Source organism: Lontra canadensis, unplaced genomic scaffold, assembly GCF_010015895.1.
Source record: "Lontra canadensis isolate GAN:19392208 unplaced genomic scaffold, GSC_riverotter_1.0 scaffold101, whole genome shotgun sequence".
Lineage (NCBI taxonomy): Eukaryota > Metazoa > Chordata > Mammalia > Carnivora > Mustelidae > Lontra > Lontra canadensis.
Window position 1 is genome coordinate 1,681,886 of NW_022631095.1, and position 7,019 is coordinate 1,688,904.

Consider the following 7,019-nt stretch of genomic DNA (forward strand, 5'->3'; position numbering starts at 1 on the left):
AGGGGGGAGGGGCAGAGGGGGCCGGAGAAGGAGGCTCCCAGCTGAGCAAGGAACCTGGCGCAGGACTCAGGACTCGATTCCAGGATCCTGGGATTATGACCTGAGCTGAAGGCAGACACTTAACCACACTGAACCAGCCAGGCGACAAGCCCCTACAATCTATTTATTATCTCTACAAAACTGGCAAAATACCTCCTGAGACATTTGCATTACAACAGATCAAGAAAGACTGGGGTTCAGGAATACACCACTAGGGAATTTTAGGCTTCCCTTGTTGTAGCCTCCAGAGACACCACGGGTGCTGGAGGGATGGCTGGGGTCCCAGTAGCTTAGGAGACAGAATTAGGATTCCATGTGGCTGAGTTAGACTGGAATTTTTGCAGAGGGGAGAGCTGTGCCACACCTACAGTTGTGGTTCTCAGAGTGGGATCCCTGGGCCAGCGCCAGTAGTGTCACCTGGGAACCTGAAAGAAATGCAAATCCTCGGTGCCCACCCAACACCTATTTAATTTGAAATTCTAGGGATGGAGACCAGCAATATCCTCTTGGTAATTCTAATGGTTGCTAAGGTTTGAAAACCTCTCCGGTCTTTGGGAAAAGTAAAGCCAAGGTTCAAATAACCGAGGTGAAGTCAGAGCCAAGAGATTGGAGGAGGGTGGGATGGAATCTGAGCCAAATCAGAGAATGGAGGTTCTGGGAACTGACTGGGAACACCCGTGGCTATTTCCAGCTGGCCTTTATCTCCTGCAGGTGCAGCCTGGGGATGGGTTGGGCTAACTTAAAGGGCCAGAAGAGAAGTGGGGAGGTAGAGAAGGCACTGCAGGTGTTTTTGTGGGTCATTCAGATGGTTTTGGAGTGACAGGTTGTGGTCTCTCACCTTTTCTGCGTTCAAAGGGATTAGGTCTTTTCTGAGAGAATGGGCCTGCCTTGAAAATAATATTATAGAACCAGAATTTTGCCATCAAATAGGGCCTTGCGGGTCAGAGTCTAGGGATCTTCTCCAGTGCAGAAGTCAACTCTGGTGTATTCTGGATGTGAGGGCAGGGATCCCCCTCCAACACTACAACTCGATGGAATTATTTTATTTGTTGCAAAGCCTTTCCTTGGGATGGCCCCAGGCAACTCCCACCTTATAGGTAAGTGCTTATGCACATGAGTTGAAACACTGATGCCTTGTCTTGAACAGACATCTGATTCTTGCACTCAGCTCTCTGCTCCAGTTCTCATACACCTGCCTGGAGCTACACAGGACATGCGGTCTCCCTCTTTCATTTGGAGATGCCCATTACTCTTCCATAGTCTCTTCTCCAGGAGGAAATGTTTCCTTCTCTCCTTCCGAAGTTCCTAGCATGAAGTGGTTTTGGAGTCTCAAAAGACTACAAGGGAAATGACTAAGGAGTGGAGCTGCGAAAGGATGGTCCAGGCAACCAGACTGTGCATAAAAGGAGAGGGATTAGGTTGGGGTCTAGAAGAGAATGGGCAGAGGTCAGAGTAAATGTGGGGCTGATGAGGCAAAGTAATTTAGGTTGGAGCCCATGGGTGCGAGACCACTGGGGAGTTCTTTATCTGTGGGCCCTGTGTGTCTCCTGAAAGCCAAAAGGGTGTGGGTCGGAGTTGAGCAGGATCAGCTGGGGTCAGGTTGAAAGTACGGTCACTAAAACCCCCAGGTTCTTTGTCCATGGATTGCTGCCAAGCCAGGGCACAGCAATCCTGCGCTTCACAATTGGTATTTTGGACCTAACTCAGGGCTTTACCTAATCCTTATTAAATTTAATCTTGTTTATTCTAATCAGTTGAAACCATTTGAACCTGGCTTCTGGAATGTGTTATCTGTCTCTTTTCTCTTTCAACTTTGTGTCATGCACCGAATTTATAAACTGACTTTGATCTCTATTTCTAAAATGCTGACAAAAATATTGACCAGCAGCCCATTAGAGACAGCCTTGTGAGCTGAACCTGTATTAACCATCACCATTGGCCATGAGCTCTGCAACTAGCTATTTGTCCATTTATTCATTTGTTCGTGGGCAAAATCCTACTCAGTGATGGTGGTATCTTGTTCTGGATGTACTGGAAGGAAGTGTGTTAGAAACGTCCATGGCAGTGCCTGCAGTATCCACAGGCCCTTCCAAGGAAATTATCCTCCTTGAGGCAGCAGAAAGCGATAATATTTTATCCCATGAGGCCCCACTCCTCCTCCAGTGGTGTCTGATTGGACCTGGCTCAGAAACAACCAGTTCATGGGCAGCCCATGGTCTGTGTGAGTCTTGGAGTGAAGAGTGCTGCCCACACAGGGTGAGTTGGTTCAGTCAAAGACCGGTTCCTGGGGTTTGAATAAAGAATGGCAGAGATGTAGGTATTTAGCAGGAGGAGCTGAGGCTGACATACTGCCTAGAGAGACAATAAAAGTATTGACAGTTTAAAAATTATCAGAATAAGCAAACAGTGGGGACAATTAGAATTTACTTTGTCAATATCGTGAACTAGTATGATTTGGGAATGCTTTTGCTACAAAACACACTTTTAAACACATAACTGAGCTTATAAAAAAAGTAAAAGAAATCCACAGAGCCAAAACCGAAGAGCAAACTGAAATCCAGACTGGTAAGTATATGATCAAGGACCGTGGCAGCCTGGGGAGAAGGATGGCCTATTGTCAGACCTGGAAATGGCTCCAGGTTGGATCTGAACCTCAAAGAATGCAAAGCCTGGAGGCTGTATCACACAGAGGGCTACAGGTTTAGTAAAATAATGGATTAAGAGATGTCTACTCATTATTAGAGGGAGCCAATAAAGACATTTGTCTGCTTTGGCTTGGGTCTGGATGGGAAAAAGTACCCCATGAGAATTTGTAGTCACAGCCTGTACCCTGCCTGAATTTGGTTCTAATTTATACTATCTGGGTGGTCCAGGAATCCTCAAGTTAAGACATTGATGCTTAGTGGCCCAAGGCTGATAATACCTCTGGGGAGACTGGTATAAGTAAACACAAAATCCCACTGAAAGGATATACCCCAATCCCAAACTTTATAAGACTTCCACAGATGGAGGTCTGCTGAATATGGGCTCAAAATTAAAAACTCACAAGGAAACAATCCATCATGAACATGTGTCAGTGGACATGACTAAGAATTTTGGAAAATATAACTATTAGATACAAATTGTTGAAAATGTGTGCTTAAAATGATTAAAGACACAAGTAAAGTAATAAAAAATGCAAGAAGAAAAGAGATATAACAAAATATGACAAAAATATAGTAGGCATATGAAATGAAAAATATAATCACTGAAATTAAAACCTAATAATTACATGAAACAGCAAAATTATACAAAAGAATAAATACATTGAAAGCTAGAGATGAAAAAATCATACAGAATTCATTGCAAAGTGTGAAAAAGGTATAAAATATTAAAAAGATGTTAAGAGATGTGGAAGATAGACTAAAAATTTTCAATATATATTGAACAGAATTTCTAGGAAAAATAGAATGAAGGAGACTCAATGTTTAAGGGGGTCAATGACTGATAATTTTCCAGAGTTGTTGAGAGACATGAATCATAGATTCTTAAACCACATGAGCTCTAGACAGAATAAATTAAACTAACTCCACAATAAGATACATTATGGTAAAAATGCAGAACTTTGGAGACTAAAAGGAAGTATTTAAAAGCAACCAGCACAATCTACAAAAGAACAATTAGACTGTTACCAGATTTCACAATAGTAATATAGAAGCCTGCAAATCATGCAATGAAATTTCAGAATGCTGGTAAAAATTTCTATACCTGGCTCAACTATCATTTAGGAATGAGGGCAAAATAAAAATATTTTCAAAACAAAGACCGAGAAACACTAATACACTCTCATTGAAAGACTTTGATGTACCTCAAGAAGAGTAAAATCGAAAAGGAAGGAAGAAAGAATGTGCACAAGGAAAAAGTGATGGACAAAGACATTATTAAATTTGTACAAAAAATCTAAACAAGCATTGACGATATAAACAATAATAGTGATTCATTTGGGGGCACCTGGGTGGCTCAGTGGGTTGGGCTCTGCCTTTGGCTCAGGTCACGGTCTCAGGATCCTGGGATCGAGCCCCGCATCGGACTCTCTGCTCAGCAGGGAACCTGCTTCCTCCTCTCTCTCTGCCTGCCTTTCTGCCTACATGTGATCTCTGTCTGTCAAATAAATAAAATCTTTTTAAAAAAGTACTGATTCATTTGGAGGGTGTAATAAAGGGTAATTACTGGACACTTACATAAAAGGTAGGTAGAAATAACTGATGTTAAGATGCTAAAACCCTAATGTTATTTAGGAAGGGGGTAGAGGTTTCGAGGAAGGCAAATATACATGCCAAGGCAGACATGGAAATGTATAGCCTAACACTTCCTTCTGGAAAAGACTTGCTGCCCAGCTGCTAGGATAACTGAGAGCTTTCATCCTAGCCCTCTCAGGATCTACCTCAGCTATCAAGCCAGACTCATGCTACTCTCAGAGCAGCCTCTGGCCAATGACTGAGCAAAGTGATAGGAGCTAAGGTGGTGGAACAAGAGTGTGGCTGTTTCTGCCCGTTCTGGGTCTCCCCAGCTCCATGTTGGCCTGGTAGAGATTAGTTGAACCTACTTGACAATCCGAAGACTCCTCTTTGCCCAGTTCTGTTTCTTGTTCTTCTTTTTCACTGTGCTACTTCCCCCACGTCCTGTTGTGTATCTAATTCCATCTCTGCATTTCCTGGAGAACCCAAGCTTGTGACACATTACAAATTTTAGAGAACCACTCAAAAAGTAGAAATATGCAATACTCTAACAGTAGAGAGGAAGAACATTAAATAGATATGGAGAAAAAAAAATTAGTGAACTAGAAACAATTAACATGGTAGAGAGAAATCTAAATTTATCAGTAATCATATTAACTATAATTGGATTTGCTTGCCAATTAAAAAACAGTTTGTTTTAAGGGGAGAACAGCAAAATCCACTGATATTTTCATAATAAGCACACCTAAAATATTAGTCTGCAGGAAAAGTTGAATGTAAAGGATAATACCACCTAAGGAGGGATGGTGGAGCTAGATTGATGACTGACAAAACGGGACTGAAGGCAAAAAGAAAGATGATCAAGGTGAAGATACATAACAGTAAGGTGCCAGTCCTTGGGAAAATAGCAGTTCTGAACATGTACACACCAATAATCTAGCCTCAAAATATATAAAGAAAAATGGACTCACTTAAGAAAATTTTTATTTTATCATTGTAGTGGTAGCTTTTTACATATCTCTTTTGATAATAGATTAATCAGACCAAGAAATTAGTAACAGTATAGAATATTTGGATAATACAATTTTAAAGCTTGATCTCATGGACATATATAGAGATCTGTACCTAACAAAGAACACTTTCTTTTTTTTTTCTTTTTTTAAAGATTTCATTCATTTATTTGGGAGAGAGACAGTGAGAGAGAGCATGAAAGGGGAGAAGGTCAGAGGGAGAAGCGGACTCCCTGTGGAGCTGGGAGCCCAATGCGGGACTCGATCCTGGGACTCCAGGACCATGAATTGAGCATAAGGCAGTTGCTCAACCAACTGAGCCACCCAGGTGCCCCAAGAACACTTTCTTTTTGATCACACATAAAATCTTTACAAAAATTGATATGTACTTGTTTAGAAGACAAGGAAATCAGCCAGTATCTAGAGGAGGATCATGTATGCTCAGGGAGAAATAGGCATGTGAGGAGTAACTGAGTTTCATTATTGCACAAATCTTCAGAGGAGGACCATGAACTCTTGCTGGATTTTTTTTTTTTTTTTTTTAGATCTTATTTGTCTTACGTGACTCTTATAAACTTCCAATAACGCTTCAATACTTGATGTAGTCAGAATTAAGTTTCTGTTTCTTCCAGCTCTAAGAGACCAGCTACATCAGGATGTTCCAAAGGGAGTCAAGAACATCTTACAAGAGGGCTGAGAAGACATTGTCCCACCCATGAAAACCAAGTGAGAGAATGAATGCATGTTGGAACTTTTCAAGGAGAAAATCCAAATTCTGAGATATATTCCTCCAAACTCCATACTATGTTTTCCACTGCTAACTCACGGTCTGGGAGAGAGTCCTGGAGTCTATTTTATCCTTGAGCTTATAATCATATCACTTGTTTCTTTAGTTACTCTCAGTTGTGTCACTTTGCTCTTATCTCACAATCATGGATTTCTGCTCTTATCTCACAATCTTGGATTTCCAAACTAGGTATAGCCTTTCTTGACACAAAAACGGTGAACTGCTCTTTGATTTAGAAAAAGATCCATTTCTTTTGAACAGCTGTATGTTCCTCTTTTGCAGTCCTGCACATCTGGGTCCTACACCATTGTCTTCTTGACTTAAACTGCAGATTCCCTTCTTATGGCTTATATTCCATTCACAGACATGTGGGCATCTCAGGCCTTTAATTAGCCTATTTCTTCTTCTTTTTAAAAAAATTTTTAAATTTTAAAGTTTTTATTAACATATATATTATTAGTCCCAGAGGTACAGATCTGTGAATCGCCAGGTTTACACACTTCACTCACCATAGCACATACCCTCCCCAATGTCCAACACCCAATAGCCTATTTCTTCTGACGGTGTAGTAATTCAATTTACTTTTCCAGTCTTACCTTCCACAGGTGTACTTCCTCATCTGCATTATGTTTCCGTCCCATTCCTGATAGTACCTCATTGTTACTTCCACATTTTGTTTTTTTGTATGTGTGCTTTTTCCTGGGCCCCTCTCCCTACCCCTTCTTTACCCGTCAATTACAATAGTCATTTAATGGGAAAGACCATTCTAAGCATGATATAAAGTCCGGAAGACAGAAAAGGTTGAAAAACGCAGTTACGTATAGGCTAACACTTTCTAGCAGCCTACACTCCCACCCACCAAGATATAAACAGCAAACAGAGAAAGATATTTACATCATAAACAACAGACAAAGGCTAGTTTCCTCAATATATATAAAGATTCTATAAATCAAGAGACCAAGATGC

General features: G+C 41.0%; 1 long non-coding RNA gene across 1 annotated transcript; it reads right to left on the reverse strand.

Annotated features, from left to right (window-relative positions):
- Positions 1–2,253: 2,253 nt before the first annotated feature.
- LOC116855380 lies at positions 2,254–6,791 on the reverse strand. Its single transcript, XR_004380337.1, has 3 exons — positions 6,650–6,791; positions 4,625–4,746; positions 2,254–2,323 (listed from the first exon to the last, which is right to left on the reverse strand). It is a non-coding gene; the product is annotated as an uncharacterized LOC116855380 (long non-coding RNA).
- Between the last annotated feature and the right edge of the window lie 228 nt (positions 6,792–7,019).